At 44.5% G+C, this 19,295-nt stretch overlaps 1 long non-coding RNA gene across 1 annotated transcript; it reads left to right on the top strand.

Moving 5' to 3' along the window:
* The first annotated feature begins 10,676 nt into the window (after positions 1–10,676).
* LOC135373141 (uncharacterized) lies at positions 10,677–16,930 on the top strand. Its single transcript, XR_010416300.1, has 3 exons — positions 10,677–10,719; positions 14,917–15,227; positions 16,525–16,930. It is a non-coding gene; the product is annotated as an uncharacterized LOC135373141 (long non-coding RNA).
* Positions 16,931–19,295: the final 2,365 nt, after the last annotated feature.

Raw genomic sequence — 19,295 nt, 5'->3', positions numbered from 1 at the left:
TTATACATAAACACAATGGAAGATATGTTATATTAATTATAATAACCAGATCAGCGCAGGTCACACATAAACGTAGATCCAATTCACAAAATATACTCGAGATTTCCCTGTAACCATACAGAAAAACTATCACACTATTTTAGTGTCATGGCATCCGGGCACTACAAATGGAAATACCACACTTTAATTTTATAAGTCTTTAGCTCATAACGTTGTAACACGCAAATTCCACACTAAAGATCATTTTCTTCTTTAAATTTTCAAAGTCAAAACTGCACGCTATTTCTTGCATTTTTCTAAAGATTATAGATTAAAAAGTTGTGCATATACTCACACATACTATACAAGATATTTGATTGTGGATTAATTGCTAAAATTTATCGGTTCACATTCCGGAGAAGTGGTGACTACCACACATCAGTAAGAGTTTAATTACAATTTGAACAGGTATTGCGATTTATGATCAGTGTTGTAGAATGTGTAATTTCACAATACGCAAGATTTGGGTCGCTCACTTTGACGAGCACACGTTCACGATGTCAGAGAAGTTATTCGAATGGATTGATATTTTCTGTATACACTATAACATAATGCGAATTCTTTATGTCGTGGATATTAAAAGTTACGAATATTTTTCGAATGAAAATTTACTTAAGACTCGAAGAAAGGGTCACCCGCGTCGACGAACCCGTTTCCGGAAAAAGCAACACGCTCGCGTGCGGTACCGCGTTAACGCGTCGGGCGCAGAATCGCGTTTGGTTTCGGGTACGGCATTAGGGAAACGCGACCCGGCGTGTTGCCGAAACGTCTTCGACGACGCGGGTGACCCTTTCTTCTTAAATGCGCTATCACTTCTGATTCATTGGGAACTTCCACTAATAAAAATATTGTGTTTGATTTGTGATACCTATTCAATGCTATTGTATCATACATTTAATAAGTATTGTTACGTGTATTGTATTCCTTCTATTTCAGATTCTTGGCTAAGTTTTTCCCATTCACACAGAGTCATAACATAATTCCTAATGACTTTAATAAATATATTTTCACTTGTACTTTTGTGTATGGCTATCCTTTGCATGTAAACAGCCTACTGCACACCTGTTGTAGCCGGACAAATTACGATTCAAGTCGACTCAGGCTGAAAAATGACGAAAGTCGGCGGCCCATGCTGAATGGTAAACGCGCACGCAGCCCTCCACTCGAGCGCCGCCCACCTGTCACGGGAAGGAAGTCGACCCAAGTATGAAAATGGTGGAAGAAGTCAGCCCATGGGTGAATTGTAAGCGCGCACGCAGCCCTCCGGTCACGCTCCGCCCACCACAGCAACCCTCCACCCGAGCACCGCCCTGTTACAGTTGGTGAAGGTTTTTCGGCTGGGTTTTTCTCCTTCATCTGATTGGCATCACAATTCCCAGCACTATTGGCTTTAATAAATATATCTCAACTTGAATGGCATTAATAAATATATTTTCACTTGTCCTTTTTCGTGCCCACCTGTCGCGGGAAGGAATTTGGCCCAAGTATGAAAATGGTGGAAGAAGTCAGCCCAGGGTGAATGGTAAGCGCGCACGCAGCCCTCTGGTCACGCTCCGCCCACCACAGCAACCCTCCACCCGAGCACCGCCCTGTTGCAGTTGGTCAAGGTTTTTCGGCTGGGTTTTTCTCCTTCATCTGATTGGCATCACAATTCCCAGAACTATTGGCTTTAATAAATATATCTCAACTTGAATGGCATTAATAAATATATTCTCACTTGTCCTTTTTTGTGTATGACCCTTCTTTGCATGTCTCTGCATGCAAACCGCTCACCTGCTGTATCGGAAAAATATGTGAAGTCGGCCAAAGAAGTCTGCCCAGGCTGAAAAATGTGAGAGGGTAAGCGCGCATGCAGCCCTCCCCCGTCGATAATCACGTGGACAACCCTCCGCACACGCGCCGCGCGGGGAAAAATTCGCGCAGGGCTCAGGGCAGGGGGGTGCCGTAGTTTGGACCTGTCGAAGTCTGGACAAGGCCCATTACTACTCAGTACAAATATAAAAATAAAATACAAACATACATAATAAGATAAAAAGTGGGCATGACACCATCAATTTCAAATAGACAAGTGATGAGCTGACAAGACACTGTAGCGTAATACATGAATGACCATGGTGGCGAGGTGAGTATTCAACACAAAAGGCATTCATGGGCGACATTCAGGGAAAACAGCGTTCAAGGATGTGGAAATGAGGACACATAACCCTCCTGGGGTTCGATGAATCTGTTAACCTTTGAGGATTGGTACAGAGCAGTTATGCGAGAAATGTAGGAAATGAAAGGAGAAAAAAATTAAAATAAAGGAAATTAAATCGGTGACGCAGTGACGTAATGATGGAAAATATAGACAAAAAAGAGGAAAAAGAAAAACAAAAACTGTGTGTCTTGGTGTGTGTGTGGCGGGGGCAGACATGCAGCTACAGTTTGAAGGACTGTAATGGGCCACCAAAAAGCTCATTCCGTCTGATCGCAGCGTCTCGAATTTGGAAATGACGTAAGATTATCGGTTTTTTCATTTGACGTGATTGACGTCGCCGGATTACAAGAGGACAGTAGTTAAATGTAAGTTTAGGTCATGTCCCGGTAGGGTATTTGCAAAACATGTCGCGCACAGCCAGAGCGGCCTTCCTTCTCGCACATCGCTCCTCTTGCCGCACTGTGCATGCTCTTTGTAACCATGGAGACGCCGCCGCCAAGGGGTCACGTCAGCGCAGCAACAACTCCGCCGTCCACGCCTGACCCTCGCTCATGTGCAGTGTAAACGGTAGCGCTCACAGAAATTCCGCGCGCTTTTTTACGCCTCCCGCTTAGACTCTGTATCCGATATCCGACTTGTCTGCCTCAGATAGGCAACCACGCCGAGGTGCTAGCCCCTGGCGCTGGCACTCATTGTCTTTTCCGTGAATTACTTGTAGACTTCGTCTGCCTCTGCCTGTAGCTTGGCTTTTTCCGGTGAAAATCAGGGTTCGAGGTAACTCGTTACTGTAACTAAGTTGTTTTTTGGTAACTTGTAACTTAACAGTAGTATGGGATCAGCTCAAGTATCCGGAAACTCACATCTTCGTCTGGACGCCATTAATTAGCAATTAGAGCAATTTGGGACCCCCCACAGTAATTAGGATCATTCAGGGAGTCATTACACTAATTGGGGATCATCTAAGACACGTCCAGACCACTGTGTGAGTTTCCGGCTACTTGAGCTGATAAAAAATAAAAAAATAGGTAGAAAATAAAATAAAAAGATAGAGATAGAGTGGAGAGAAGGAGTTTAGTTGAAGATCAACGACGCCATCTTGTAGAAAGCGGTCCGGAACGGCCGCTGACTGTCGCTGGGCGACGAAGCACGGAGGCAGGTTGCAAAGCATCGCAGCACCAGTTCCGGACATCCTGTGACGTCAGCTGTGACGTCATCATGGCATGTCTGGGCAAGTTAGGACAGCTCTGGACATGCAAGGAGAAAAACACTCGTAATACAGAGGCTGGGAAAGCAAGAGTTTGCAAACCATCAATAGCTAACAAGAAAATAGAACTAGTTACACAACAAATGATCCCACCACAACAGGAGCGCAGAACCATGCGACTGCTCCATCCGAGAGGCAGGCAGAAACTGACTCGTAATGCTTTTTTGTCCTGTATAAAGCCCCGCAGCTGCACCCCCTAGCGGTTACTTTCTCAACTAATCTCACAACAAAATTATTACGAATCACGCCAGCGCTACTGCCGTTCCCAAGGCAGAAGATGATAGAAAATGCCGGGGATGCCCGGTCAACAGCAACCAGCACTGGCACGAAAATCGCAAACAAAGCGGGAACAAAGTTGACGAAAGCATTAGTTACGCAACAAATCACCTCACCACAGCAGGAGCGCAGACCGATGCGACTGCTCTCCGTGACAACCAGCCAGAAACTGAGCGAGCGCGGGGAGCGCACGTCTGCTTTCTGCGACAGCCGGAGAGAAACTGACTGGGGCGCCGCTCCGCGCCCGCTCCGCATACGCGCTCCTAGCGCCCTCTGGGGCGACCACCTCCGAGAGGCTAAGAGTGAACAGCATTCCTGCGCCCTCTTCTCTCGTTGCTCATTGGTCGTGAGGCTAAGTGAGAAGAGCATTCCTGCGCCCCCTGCTGGCCGTTCTCATTGGTCATGAGGCTGAGAGAGAAGAGCATTCCTGCGCCCCCTGCTGCCGTTCTCATTGGTCGTGACGTCATCCTATTGTCTCAGGGCTACCCTGTTTTTTTTCCACTAATGCTCCTTTGGTCAATCTACAATGAAGCCACAGTATGACGTCATCATGCACCTGCGTGGCTCAAGGACGCGTACACTGTAGACAGGGGACCTATTATTTATTGAGTCACTATCCCATGATTATTTCCTTTATTCTTCTATAACGATTGCATAGGAAACCATTGCAGAAGAGCACCATGCATGAAAGCTGATCGTAGGAATTCCAAAGTCTTACTAAATGAGACTTGCAAAAGAACAAAATATCCTAACACGTAACTCCATCAACGACAAATAAGAGGACTAGACACTCAACAAATCAGCACAGAGTACGGGTAACCAGGAGCGCAGAACTCAGGGTAGCACTATCGTCAAGACAACAATGTTCCTTGTCAAAAGAGAAAAAAATACTAAGTGTCAACAAAGGAAAGCATGCATATTGGGGCATGTCAGGACACGTCCGGACAAATCGTACGACTGCTGGGCAACAGAGGAAAACAAACACTTGAACAGAGTGAAAAAGGCACTCACCATCATTTTTCCTGTTCACAGCATTCCCTCATTGTAAATCCGCTCGTCACAAAATCTACCTGCATCGTCGAACACCATTCACCAGTGACGAACCACATCCGCACCCCATCAGAGGCAGACAGAACCCCACCGAAGCTACGCTCTTCCACTGACGGCCAACGGCAGGAGCAGAATTTGCGTGTCGAGACCCGTCAGTGTCCAAGAGAGAAGTGAATCCTTGCGCCCCCTGCTGGCGGTTCTCATTGGTCGTGACGTCATCCTATTGTCTCAGGGCTACCCTGTTTTTTTCCACTAATGCTCGTTTGGTCAATCTGCAGTGAAGCCACGGTATGACGTCATCATGCACCTGCGTGGCTCAAGGACACGTGCGCTCTAGACAGGGGACCTATTATTTATTGAATCACTATCCCAAGATTATTTCCTTTATTCTTCTATAACGATTGCATAGGAAACTATTGCAGAAGAGCACCATAGACAAGAGGAGATTGTAGCATTTCATTCCCAAAGTCTTACTGTACAGGAAAAAAAAAATGGTTCAGCAAGACATAAAGTCACACACCTGTCCCCCTCGCGGTTACTCTGTGAACTAAATGAATCGCAAAATTATTAAGAATAGCTCTACTCCCATTCAAGGCAGCACTATCGTCAAGAATATGCCTTGTACAAAAAGAAAAAAAACTACATGTAGAAGGAAAGCATGTCAGAACAAGCCCAGGCATGTCAGCACATGTTTGTCAGACAAGGGAGGAAAAAGCGAAAAGTAACAGAGAAGGAAACCAGCATCAAACTATTTCTAAGCACACGCACTCCTCTTATTCAAAAACAGTGCTCATCATAAATCTGCCCAGGACAATACACACTATTTTTCTATTGCCACACTTTTTTCCAGTAACGGTCAATGCATTGCTACAGACTGCGTGACGTCATCACATCATGTCTGAAGAAGACAGCGACAAAGACTCCTATTATTTATTGAATCGCAAGATTATTTCCTTTGTCCTACTCTTAATGACATTGATTCTCTCATTAAAATTCAACAAAAAAGCACCCCGCATATTAACGATTTTCACCCCAAAGGCTCATCATGGTCATTAGAATTACAGTAAACTGCCACTGCTCTTTTAAAATAATAAGTGAGACCACTCAACATCACCTCCAGGCTTATGTAATACGTGACCCTTTCTATGCTCATACATTCGTTGTCTGAGGCTACACCGCGAGCAAAAAAGGCGCGGAAGCCGGGTGGGCAAAGTTCCATTCGCGCATTGCGAGCATAAAGGCGGGAAAGCCTGGGAGCAAAGTTCTATTCGCGCATTCCAAAGCACAAGACAGAACGCCTTTACGGGAACACGATAGCATTCCTATACTATATTAATGATTATTGCATTGCAGTTTAGAAAAACTACAACTAAACTATAATTTTAGGAGCCCATTAAAATTCTACTTTCTATGGAAACTATAATTGCCCTATTACTTGGATCGCTACTAATGAAGCGCTCCAATTTTTTCTCTCTTCCCATTTCAGCCTTGTCATGCAGGGAAGCAGACTCATATCCAAAATAATTAATTTACACTGAGGGTGCCGTGCTTCAGGAATTCCTATCCTGCGCTCAGATGCACGCATTTCTTCACGGATACCTTTAACAGCTGACTTCCTCAACATATCGAACACCCAACAAAATCAAACAAACAATCAGAGAAACCCTCTTCTCAGCTGTACCATGCGACTGTCTTCTTCGTAAAATCGGTGATCTGAGGAAGGGAGCAGCGAAAAATTGCGCGCACTTGTGCTTGACTTAAAAAAACCTGAAGCATATGCCAATAAACCAAGAAAAAGACACTCATGTCTGGTATCTGATAGTGCCACATAATCAGACGCATTGTCGCAAAGAAAGCACAGGACAGGGATACACAAATTTCCTTAGGTGAGCAGGGAAAAGGCTTAAGACCTCAGGAATAATAGCAGAGTCACTGGACATCGCTACGCGGCTAACACAAGATAACAACAACAAGATAATAGCGGCGGGTAAAATTGCAACACTGCTAAACAAGCCCCAACATGCCATCATGACGTCGCAAACCAGGAAAAAGAAGCACGCGCGCGCACACAGCAGCTCAGGAATGCACAAGGAGAGGTGCTTTATAGGAATTTCTACTCCACACACTCAGATACCAGCATTTCTGCACAAATACCTATAACGGCTGACTTCCTCAACATATCGAGGAAAGCGAATACTAACACTCAACATATAACAAAAACAAACAAATTCCATTCTCATGAACTCTCTCCTCTGCCGAGCGGCTTTCTCCTGCTCTACCTGGATGCTGACTGTTTCCCCTCATCTACATTCTGAGTAAAAGCCGTGAAAGGAGAAAAGAACCGCGAAAAATTACACGCATGTGTGCTCCAATAGCTGTAACTGCAAGAAACCGTAGCGCACGCCAATACACTGAGAAAAAGACACCTATTTCTGCCACCAGATAATTCTTGCATAATGCCACATACACAGTCGCATTACCCTTGCGTAAAGAAAGCACAGGACAGGGATACACAAATTTCCTTAGGTGAGCAGGGAAAAGGCTTAAGACCTCAGGTCACCACACATCGCCACGCGGCTAGCACAACATGACACCAACAACATACTAGCAGCGGGAAGAACTGCAACACTGCTAAACAAGACCAGACATGCCACGATGACGTCACAAATCAGGGGAAAAAGCACACGCACGCACGCACAGAGGACAACGCATTAAACACACGGAGCGCTCTGGAATAATCGTAGCGTTACCGCACATCGCTACGAAGCTCAACGTCTAACACAAGACGGCAGCAACAAGATATTAGCGAAGGGTAAAAATTGCAACACTACTGAACAAGTCTAGACATGCGACATCGAATGCGAAAACACTGGTGATCGGGGAAAAGGCCTAAGCCTGCGGCGGATCATCATAGAGCATACACAACTTCATTTTTCTATTTTGCGTAAACTAAACGCGGTCTGCTTGGAAAACGACGTACAAATTTTCTTAGGGAGCAGAGAAATATATAAATTTGTACTCCGTGCTCAGATACCAGCATTTCTGCTCAAAAACCTGCAAAATTAAGCTCTGCTTACTTCGTCAAGATATCGAACACCCAACAAAATCAAACAAACAACCCCACTTCCACTGGTAGAACACTATTCAGCTTTTACGCAGGAGGCTTTCTTCTACATAAAAAGTAGAGAAAATAAGAAAAGAGCAGCGAAATATTACACGCACTTTTGCTCGCATAGCTATAAGAGAAAAAAATAAATACAAGAACGACGCACACGCTAATAAACTGCGACAAAGACACCCTTTTCTGCTGTCAGATAATTATTGCATAATGCTAAATACTCATTTGCATTGGCCCTGCGTGAAGAAAGCACAGGACAGGGATACACAATCTATCTTAAGCGAGCACGGAAAGTCACTTCTACTTGAACAGCTTAATACCATAAAGTCTGAATTTTTGCAAAGAAAATAAAGTCTGAACAGCGCTACGAAGGTGACAGACACATACTAACAAACAAACAAACAAACACTTCTTCGAGCCTGTATTATCTTTTAAAAAATAACGAAAGCACACATAAAAAAAATCAAATCGGCTAGGTAGCCTACCAGACGTTGCGCCTTAAAGTTGGCTGCACGCAAAGCGCGAAAGCATGCTGTGAAGCCAACTTGCGGTTTTGCTGGATGCACATGAAGTCCGATTCCAATTGGAAATCGCGCTAAGGACGTGCCAAACGTGGAATTTTCGCAAGATTAATCCCAATACCTGGAATTCTGTTCATTTTAGCGGGAATGCTGGCGCTTGTGCTCCATTATTCGAAATTTTCGAATATTCGAATTTCTCGATTATCAAATTTTCGAATGCGAATAGGGTTCGAATATCAACAATATTCGAACAATATTCGAAATTTCGAATATTCGCACACCTCTAGTGAATACTGACACTCAACGATATATATAACAAAAAACAAACAAATTCCATTCTCATGAACTCTCCTCTGCCGAGCGGCTTTCTCCTGCTCTACCTGGATGCTGACTTTTTCCCCCATCACCTACATTCTGAGTAAAAGCAGTGACAGAAGAAAAGAACCGCGAAAAATTACACGCATTTGTGTCACAGGACAGGGATACACAAATTTCCTTAAGTGAGCAGGGAAAAGGCTTAAGTCGTACCGCTCAGGAATAATCGGAGAATCACCGCGTATCGCTACGCGGCTAGCGCTTGAACAGCGCTACGAACGTGACAGATACATACTAACAAACAAACAAACAACAGCAGGACCGGCGTCGGGCACTCATAAAATACCCTGCCCAAAACAAAGACTTCGCCAGGTTCGCGAGGCAATTCCATTAAAAACGCTCGTCCTATCCTACAGATAGCAATGCAAACACGACTGCCCTTATTTTTTAAACCACTATTTCACGCAATAGTACATAAATGTATCACTCGTGCCACACAAAAAGGCAAACACTTACTTGTCAAGTGGGGTCCCAGCGCGTGCGCGCGCGCGCACACACACAGGCACACACACACACACTAACATTTTCACACTCACAAACACAAAGTCTATTTTCACAACCACATAAATCCATATTATTCCTCAGGTCAATAATTATCCTGCCATCGTCAAAAGACGGCACAGACATGTATGCTTACGCAAGACAATCGGTCCTCGTTCCGGATGTAATAGGATATCGTCACTCGGCAGGCGCGAACCAATAAAGAAAGAAAGGAATCCATGTTCGCTACGAAGAAAACGGTGACGTGCTTCTACGCAGCGATCATTATACAGACGCGTAAATGTGAACATCATTCGCTACACACTGTAGCTCTCATCATTTTTAAACCAAACCGTGTTCATAGGTCTTCACTAAATAGGTGAGCCGATAATGACTCCAAATAAAATAAAATAAAATAAAATAATCATTCCAGCATCGCTGGCTGCAAGCTTGGGTACCCAACAGAGCAGCGCGCTCCTATCAACACGCCTTGGGCTGACCTTACACACCCGAAGCCTTTTCTGAATACATTCTGCCGGCGCTGGAATAAAAGATTTATCGCGAGGGTACTACGATGTCAGCTCTGTTGCTGTTTAAGTGATAAAACAGTGCGCTTACTCGGGCAATCGCGCGCGTCCAAACCGCGAGAACGGGTCCGCGTTGCGCTCGCGCCGCGGGGAATCGCACGGGTCGCGAGTCCAAACCGCGAGACCGGGCCCGCGCGCGCGCTTCGCGATTCGGGCGCACTGTTTTATCACTTAAACAGCAACAGAGCTGACATCGTAGTACCCTCGCGATAAATCTTTTATTCCAGCGCCGGCAGAATGTATTCAGAAAAGGCTTCGGGTGTGTAAGGTCAGCCCAAGGCGTGTTGATAGGAGCGCGCTGCTCTGTTGGGTACCCAAGCTTGCAGCCAGCGATGCTGGAATGATTATTTTATTTTATTTTATTTTATTTGGAGTCATTATCGGCTCACCTATTTAGTGAAGACCTATGAACACGGTTTGGTTTAAAAATGATGAGAGCTACAGTGTGTAGCGAATGATGTTCACATTTACGCGTCTGTATAATGATCGCTGCGTAGAAGCACGTCACCGTTTTCTTCGTAGCGAACATGCATTCCTTTCTTTCTTTATTGGTTCGCGCCTGCCGAGTGACGATATCCTATTACATCCGGAACGAGGACCGATTGTCTTGCGTAAGCATACATGTCTGTGCCGTCTTTTCACGATGGCAGGATAATTATTGACCTGAGGAATAATATGGATTTATGTGGTTGTGAAAATAGACTTTGTGTTTGTGAGTGTGAAAATGTTAGTGTGTGTGTGTGTGTGTGTGTGTGTGTGTGTGTGCCTGTGTGTGTGCGCGCGCGCGCACGCGCTGGGACCCCACTTGACAAGTAAGTGTTTGCCTTTTTGTGTGGCACGAGTGATACATTTATGTACTATTGCGTGAAATAGTGGTTTAAAAAATAAGGGCAGTCGCGTTTGCATTGCTATCTGTAGGATAGGACGAGCGTTTTTAATGGAATTGCCTCGCGAACCTGGCGAAGTCTTTGTTTTGGGCAGGGTATTTTATGAGTGCCCGACGCCGGTCCTGCTGTTGTTTGTTTGTTTGTTAGTATGTATCTGTCACGTTCGTAGCGCTGTTCAAGCGCTAGCCGCGTAGCGATACGCGGTGATTCTCCGATTATTCCTGAGCGGTACGACTTAAGCCTTTTCCCTGCTCACTTAAGGAAATTTGTGTATCCCTGTCCTGTGACACAAATGCGTGTAATTTTTCGCGGTTCTTTTCTTCTGTCACTGCTTTTACTCAGAATGTAGGTGATGGGGGAAAAAGTCAGCATCCAGGTAGAGCAGGGGAAAGCCGCTCGGCAGAGGAGAGTTCATGAGAATGGAATTTGTTTGTTTTTTGTTATATATCTCGTTGAGTGTCAGTATTCACTAGAGGTGTGCGAATATTCGAAATTTCGAATATTGTTCGAATATTGTTGATATTCGAACCCTATTCGCATTCGAAAATTTGATAATAGAGAAATTCGAATATTCGAAAATTTCGAATAATGGAGCACAAGCGCCAGCATTCCCGCTAAAATGAACAGAATTCCAGGTATTGGGATTAATCTTGCGAAAATTCCACGTTTGGCACGTCCTTAGCGCGATTTCCAATTGGAATCGGACTTCATGTGCATCCAGCAAAACCGCAAGTTGGCTTCACAGCATGCTTTCGCGCTTTGCGTGCAGCCAACTTTAAGGCGCAACGTCTGGTAGGCTACCTAGCCGATTTGATTTTTTTTATGTGTGCTTTCGTTATTTTTTAAAAGATAATACAGGCTCGAAGAAGTGTTTGTTTGTTTGTTTGTTAGTATGTGTCTGTCACCTTCGTAGCGCTGTTCAGACTTTATTTTCTTTGCAAAAATTCAGACTTTATGGTATTAAGCTGTTCGAGTAGAAGTGACTTTCCGTGCTCGCTTAAGATAGATTGTGTATCCCTGTCCTGTGCTTTCTTCACGCAGGGCCAATGCAAATGAGTATTTAGCATTATGCAATAATTATCTGATAGCAGAAAAGGGTGTCTTTGTCGCAGTTTATTAGCGTGTGCGTCGTTCTTGTATTTATTTTTTTCTCTTATAGCTATGCGAGCAAAAGTGCGTGTAATATTTCGCTGCTCTTTTCTTATTTTCTCTACTTTTTATGTAGAAGAAAGCCTCCTGCGTAAAAGCTGAATAGTGTTCTACCAGTGGAAGTGGGGTTGTTTGTTTGATTTTGTTGGGTGTTCGATATCTTGACGAAGTAAGCAGAGCTTAATTTTGCAGGTTTTTGAGCAGAAATGCTGGTATCTGAGCACGGAGTACAAATTTATATATTTCTCTGCTCCCTAAGAAAATTTGTACGTCGTTTTCCAAGCAGACCGCGTTTAGTTTACGCAAAATAGAAAAATGAAGTTGTGTATGCTCTATGATGATCCGCCGCAGGCTTAGGCCTTATCCCCGATCACCAGTGTTTTCGCATTCGATGTCGCATGTCTAGACTTGTTCAGTAGTGTTGCAATTTTTACCCTTCGCTAATATCTTGTTGCTGCCGTCTTGTGTTAGACGTTGAGCTTCGTAGCGATGTGCGGTGACGCTACGATTATTCCAGAGCGCTCCGTGTGTTTAATGCGTTGTCCTCTGTGCGTGCGTGCGTGTGCTTTTTCCCCTGATTTGTGACGTCATCGTGGCATGTCTGGTCTTGTTTAGCAGTGTTGCAGTTCTTCCCGCTGCTAGTATGTTGTTGGTGTCATGTTGTGCTAGCCGCGTGGCGATGTGTGGTGACCTGAGGTCTTAAGCCTTTTCCCTGCTCACCTAAGGAAATTTGTGTATCCCTGTCCTGTGCTTTCTTTACGCAAGGGTAATGCGACTGTGTATGTGGCATTATGCAAGAATTATCTGGTGGCAGAAATAGGTGTCTTTTTCTCAGTGTATTGGCGTGCGCTACGGTTTCTTGCAGTTACAGCTATTGGAGCACACATGCGTGTAATTTTTCGCGGTTCTTTTCTCCTTTCACGGCTTTTACTCAGAATGTAGATGAGGGGAAACAGTCAGCATCCAGGTAGAGCAGGAGAAAGCCGCTCGGCAGAGGAGAGAGTTCATGAGAATGGAATTTGTTTGTTTTTGTTATATGTTGAGTGTTAGTATTCGCTTTCCTCGATATGTTGAGGAAGTCAGCCGTTATAGGTATTTGTGCAGAAATGCTGGTATCTGAGTGTGTGGAGTAGAAATTCCTATAAAGCACCTCTCCTTGTGCATTCCTGAGCTGCTGTGTGCGTGCGCGTGCTTCTTTTTCCTGGTTTGCGACGTCATGATGGCATGTTGGGGCTTGTTTAGCAGTGTTGCAATTTTACCCGCCGCTATTATCTTGTTGTTGTTATCTTGTGTTAGCCGCGTAGCGATGTCCAGTGACTCTGCTATTATTCCTGAGGTCTTAAGCCTTTTCCCTGCTCACCTAAGGAAATTTGTGTATCCCTGTCATGTGCTTTCTTTGCGACAATGCGTCTGTGTATGTGGCACTATCAGATACCAGACATGAGTGTCTTTTTCTTGGTTTATTGGCATATGCTTCAGGTTTTTTTAAGTCAAGCACAAGTGCGCGCAATTTTTCGCTGCTCTCTTCCTCAGATCACCGATTTTACGAAGAAGACAGTCGCATGGTACAGCTGAGAAGAGGGTTTCTCTGATTGTTTGTTTGATTTTGTTGGGTGTTCGATATGTTGAGGAAGTCAGCTGTTAAAGGTATCCGTGAAGAAATGCGTGCATCTGAGCGCAGGATAGGAATTCCTGAAGCACGGCACCCTCAGTGTAAATTAATTATTTTGGATATGAGTCTGCTTCCCTGCATGACAAGGCTGAAATGGGAAGAGAGAAAAAATTGGAGCGCTTCATTAGTAGCGATCCAAGTAATAGGGCAATTATAGTTTCCATAGAAAGTAGAATTTTAATGGGCTCCTAAAATTATAGTTTAGTTGTAGTTTTTCTAAACTGCAATGCAATAATCATTAATATAGTATAGGAATGCTATCGTGTTCCCGTAAAGGCGTTCTGTCTTGTGCTTTGGAATGCGCGAATAGAACTTTGCTCCCAGGCTTTCCCGCCTTTATGCTCGCAATGCGCGAATGGAACTTTGCCCACCCGGCTTCCGCGCCTTTTTTGCTCGCCGGTGTAGCCTCAGACAACGAATGTATGAGCATAGAAAGGGTCACGTATTACATAAGCCTGGAGGGGATGTTGAGTGGTCTCACTTATTATTTTAAAAGAGCAGTGGCAGTTTACTGTAATTCTAATGACCATGATGAGCCTTTGGGGTGAAAATCGTTAATATGCGGGGTGCTTTTTTGTTGAATTTTAATGAGAGAATCAATGTCATTAAGAGTAGGACAAAGGAAATAATCTTGCGATTCAATAAATAATAGGAGTCTTTGTCGCTGTCTTCTTCAGACAGGATGTGATGACGTCACGCAGTCTGTAGCAATGCATTGACCGTTACTGGAAAAAAGTGTGGCAATAGAAAAATAGTGTGTATTGTCCTGGGCAGATTTATGATGAGCACTGTTTTTGAATAAGAGGAGTGCGTGTGCTTAGAAATAGTTTGATGCTGGTTTCCTTCTTTGTTTCTTTTCGCTTTTTCCTCCCTTGTCTGACAAACATGTGCTGACATGCCTGGGCTTGTTCTGACATGCTTTCCTTCTACATGTAGTTTTTTTCTTTTTGTACAAGGCATATTCTTGACGATAGTGCTGCCTTGAATGGGAGTAGAGCTATCCTTAATAATTTTGCGATTCATTTAGTTCACAGAGTAACCGCGAGGGGGACAGGTGTGTGACTTTATGTCTTGCTGAACCATTTTTTTTTCCTGTACAGTAAGACTTTGGGAATGAAATGCTACAATCTCCTCTTGTCTATGGTGCTCTTCTGCAATAGTTTCCTATGCAATCGTTATAGAAGAATAAAGGAAATAATCTTGGGATAGTGATTCAATAAATAATAGGTCCCCTGTCTAGAGCGCACGCGTCCTTGAGCCACGCAGGTGCATGATGACGTCATACCGTGGCTTCACTGCAGATTGACCAAAGGAGCATTAGTGGAAAAAAACAGGGTAGCCCTGAGACAATAGGATGACGTCACGACCAATGAGAACCGCCAGCAGGGGGCGCAAGGATTCACTTCTCTCTTGGACACTGACGGGTCTCGACACGCAAATTCTGCTCCTGGCGTTGGCCGTCAGTGGAAGAGCGTAGCTTCGGTGGGGTTCTGTCTGCCTCTGATGGGGTGCGGATGTGGTTCGTCACTGGTGAATGGTGTTCGACGATGCAGGTGGATTTTGTGACGAGCGGATTTACAATGAGGGAATGCTGTGAACAGGAAAAATGATGGTGAGTGCCTTTTTCACTCTGTTCAAGTGTTTGTTTTCCTCTGTTGCCCAGCAGTCGTACGATTTGTCCGGACGTGTCCTGACATGCCCCAATATGCATGCTTTCCTTTGTTGACACTTAGTATTTTTTTCTCTTTTGACAAGGAACATTGTTGTCTTGACGATAGTGCTGCCCTGAGTTCTGCGCTCCTGGTTACCCGTACTCTGTGCTGATTTGTTGAGTGTCTAGTCCTCTTATTTGTCGTTGATGGAGTTACGTGTTAGGATATTTTGTTGTTTTGCAAGTCTCATTTAGTAAGACTTTGGAATTCCTACGATCAGCTTTCATGCATGGTGCTCTTCTGCAATAGTTTCCTATGCAATCGTTATAGAAGAATAAAGGAAATAATCATGGGATAGTGACTCAATAAATAATAGGTCCCCTGTCTACAGTGTACGCGTCCTTGAGCCACGCAGGTGCATGATGACGTCATACTGTGGCTTCATTGTAGATTGACCAAAGGAGCATTAGTGGAAAAAAAACAGGGTAGCCCTGAGACAATAGGATGACGTCACGACCAATGAGAACGGCCAGCAGGGGGCGCAGGAATGCTCTTCTCTCTTAGCCTCACGACCAATGAGAACGGCCAGCAGGGGGCGCAGGAATGCTCTTCTCACTTAGCCTCACGACCAATGAGCAACGAGAGAAGAGGGCGCAGGAATGCTGTTCACTCTTAGCCTCTCGGAGGTGGTCGCCTCAGAGGGCGCTAGGAGCGCGTATGCGGAGCGGCGCCCCAGTCAGTTTCTCTCCGGCTGTCGCAGAGAGCAGACGTGCGCTCCCCGCGCTCGCTCAGTTTCTGGCTGGTTGTCACGGAGAGCAGTCGCATCGGTCTGCGCTCCTGCTGTGGTGAGGTGATTTGTTGCGTAACTAATGCTTTCGTCAACTTTGTTCCCGCTTTGTTTGCGATTTTCGTGCCAGTGCTGGTTGCTGTTGACCGGGCATCCCCGGCATTTTCTATCATCTTCTGCCTTGGGAACGGCAGTAGCGCTGGCGTGATTCGTAATAATTTTGTTGTGAGATTAGTTGAGAAAGAAACCGCTAGGGGGTGCAGCTGCGGGGCTTTATACAGGACAAAAAAGCATTACGAGTCAGTTTCTGCCTGCCTCTCGGATGGAGCAGTCGCATGGTTCTGCGCTCCTGTTGTGGTGGGATCATTTGTTGTGTAACTAGTTCTATCTTCTTGTTAGCTATTGATGGTTTGCATACTCTTGCTTTCCCAGCCTCTGTATTACGAGTGTTTTTCTCCTTGCATGTCCAGAGCTGTCCTAACTTGCCCAGACATGCCATGATGACGTCACAGCTGACGTCACAGGATGTCCGGAACTGGTGCTGCGATGCTTTGGAACCTGCCTCCGTGCTTCGTCGCCCAGCGACAGTCAGCGGCCGTTCCGGACCGCTTTCTACAAGATGGCGTCGTTGATCTTCAACTAAACTCCTTCTCTCCACTCTATCTCTATCTTTTTATTTTATTTTCTACCTATTTTTTTATTTTTTATCAGCTCAAGTAGCCGGAAACTCACACAGTGGTCTGGACGTGTCTTAGATGATCCCCAATTAGTGTACTGACTCCCTGAATGATCCTAATTACTGTGGGGGGTCCCAAATTGCTCTAATTGCTAATTAATGGCGTCCAGACGAAGATGTGAGTTTCCGGATACTTGAGCTGATCCCATACTACTCTTAACTCGGTACTTTTGTGCCGTGGTAACTTTCAGAGCAACTCGTTTCTTTTCAGGTAACTTTGCCAAAGTAACTTATGTTAAGTTCCAAGTTACTTTTAATTCGCTTTTCACTCACGACCACATATTTTCTTGCTTTCTCTCCTGTTTCTTCATGGCATTTTTTGCCATGAAACGTGATATTCAATCAATGACAGTATTTTATTCATGGAGTAAGAACCGCTGCCATTGAAATGAAGCTGAACCATTGTGCGCCCACAGGGAGTAAGATGTAAAGCATTCAGATAGACCTGTACCAGAGGAACGTCATCAGGGCGCTGATTGACAGACTGAAACCGGAAGGAGAGTGCACTTGGCCGGGTACTTGTTCGCTGCCTCCCACTGAAAGAAAAGTAGGACCAAAGGTCGCGTTCCTTTCAGGGACCATCGGAATCCCATGAAGACCGTGGCTTTCGGGCGCGACCTTGTTCGCCGCTAGCTTCGAGCGTAGTTCAACTCTAAAAAAATTGTGGCGCTGTTGAACACGATGACGTCATTTGTTTACAAACAGGGAGAGGTCTATTGTTGGACATAAACGAAAAAGATCTAAGCGTGTTGCGCTCCTTCGCAGGTAACTCAAGGTCTATCTCAACTGCTCACGCGCGCTGCACCTGCGTAATACTATTTTGTGTCCGAATTAACTTGGAATTAACCGGTTCTTTATTTAAGTAACTTGGTAACTGCATTACATGAAGGCTGCTTACATTTCAGGCTGAAGAACTTCGTTATTAACTTAGTTACATTTTTAACTCGTAACGCGTTCTTTTTGACTGGTAACTTCTCAATCTATGGTGAAAACACCTCAATCATCGAACAATACTGGGTCATGTCATGTAGGAAAGAGACATATCCTCGATGGACGAGTTGAAGGGGATTTGTGCAGACGTGTGCTTATATTTCTGTTGGACACGGTTTCGTATGTGCTGATAACGATGATATCTGAAGCAAGGAAAAAATGGAGGCGTACGGTCTTGTGTCTAAACAATGAACAAACACATGTGCTCTTTGTTTGTCACCAACTACAAATGTTTTATAGTATTTATCAGAATGAATTTCCTTCGTTGTGGAATATTACGCATGAAAATCCTCAATAGTGTGCGATTATTCGGAGTGTCAGGTCGCCTTATGTTTCTGAGAAGGTTGTCGCTGCTATTGCCATCTTTTTTGCCCAATGGAATAGCATCATGTCTTATTCTGTCACTTAAGCACCACTTAATTCAGTGTGTGTTGGTGTTGGCTAGTGCTTTTTTCTCCTAACCGCACTTGACAGAGCTCTTCCGTACAAACTAAGCAATGTTATATTGCGACACCAAAGCCCGAACCCTCTTCCCACAGGTCAGATGACCAAACACGAACGTGGCAAAGGACAGCGGACATCAAGTTTTACGATCGGCAATACTTTGCCATGTGATACTGCAGAAACCTTTGTATCTTGTGCTATTGAACTAACGTTCCGTTATATTGCTGTGTAACTCTTCATAAAACACTCTTTTTCTGTTTCCAACTATGCATTTTATGACTTGTCACATCGAGCTGCTGCCCATTTTGAATATGTCTACCTCATAGTTGCATGCATATTGCAAGTATTTTATGAATATGCTGCCTACCCTCTGCTTATGAAACTACAAATTACGAATCCCTTCGATTTATAAACAGTTCGCTCTCGCGCGAAGCACCTTGTATTCCTCTGTCAGTTTATGAAGCAGTATCGCAGCAAGACAAACGTTGCGGGAGGGGATCTGTGGGGACATCGGTGGGGAGGGGGGGGCGATTTCACCTGTTTCTCACTCTGAAATGCACTATCAAAAGTATGATTTGGGGGAGGTTCAAGGTCCCCCCTACGCACTGGCTTGGTCATTGTTATGAAACTTAATTTCCAAACAATGAATAGGGAACAAATTCACAATATCCTACCTGGGACTAACAGCTCTTTTTTTTCTTTTACAAATGAATCAATATCCTCCCTTTTTCTTACTTTTATTTATGAACGTGGTGAATGTCATCATCCACATCACTAACAATTATATGTCACTTTGGAGTAGCACTTTGAAATAGGGGCACAGCGAAAAGGGCAAAGAGAAAAAGATGCTCCTTCCCTAAAAGAAAACAGTTCTGATGATAGCCCTCAATATGATTCATGAGTAGCATGTTAGAGTTGCATCTGTGTGGAATCGTATCCAGAGTACAGTTAATAGCCCTCGAACCATTTAATTGAACTTTGGACAGGAACGAAGAGGTAGAGCTACACTGCTAACATTGAGCACGACTGGCCAGGGCGAATCAATTTTAGAACACCATTAGAAACTACTTA

This window comes from Ornithodoros turicata, chromosome 1, assembly GCF_037126465.1.
Source record: "Ornithodoros turicata isolate Travis chromosome 1, ASM3712646v1, whole genome shotgun sequence".
NCBI lineage: Eukaryota > Metazoa > Arthropoda > Arachnida > Ixodida > Argasidae > Ornithodoros > Ornithodoros turicata.
The sequence above is the reverse complement of the archived record's forward strand: the minus strand, read 5'-3'. Positions and strand labels throughout refer to the sequence as shown.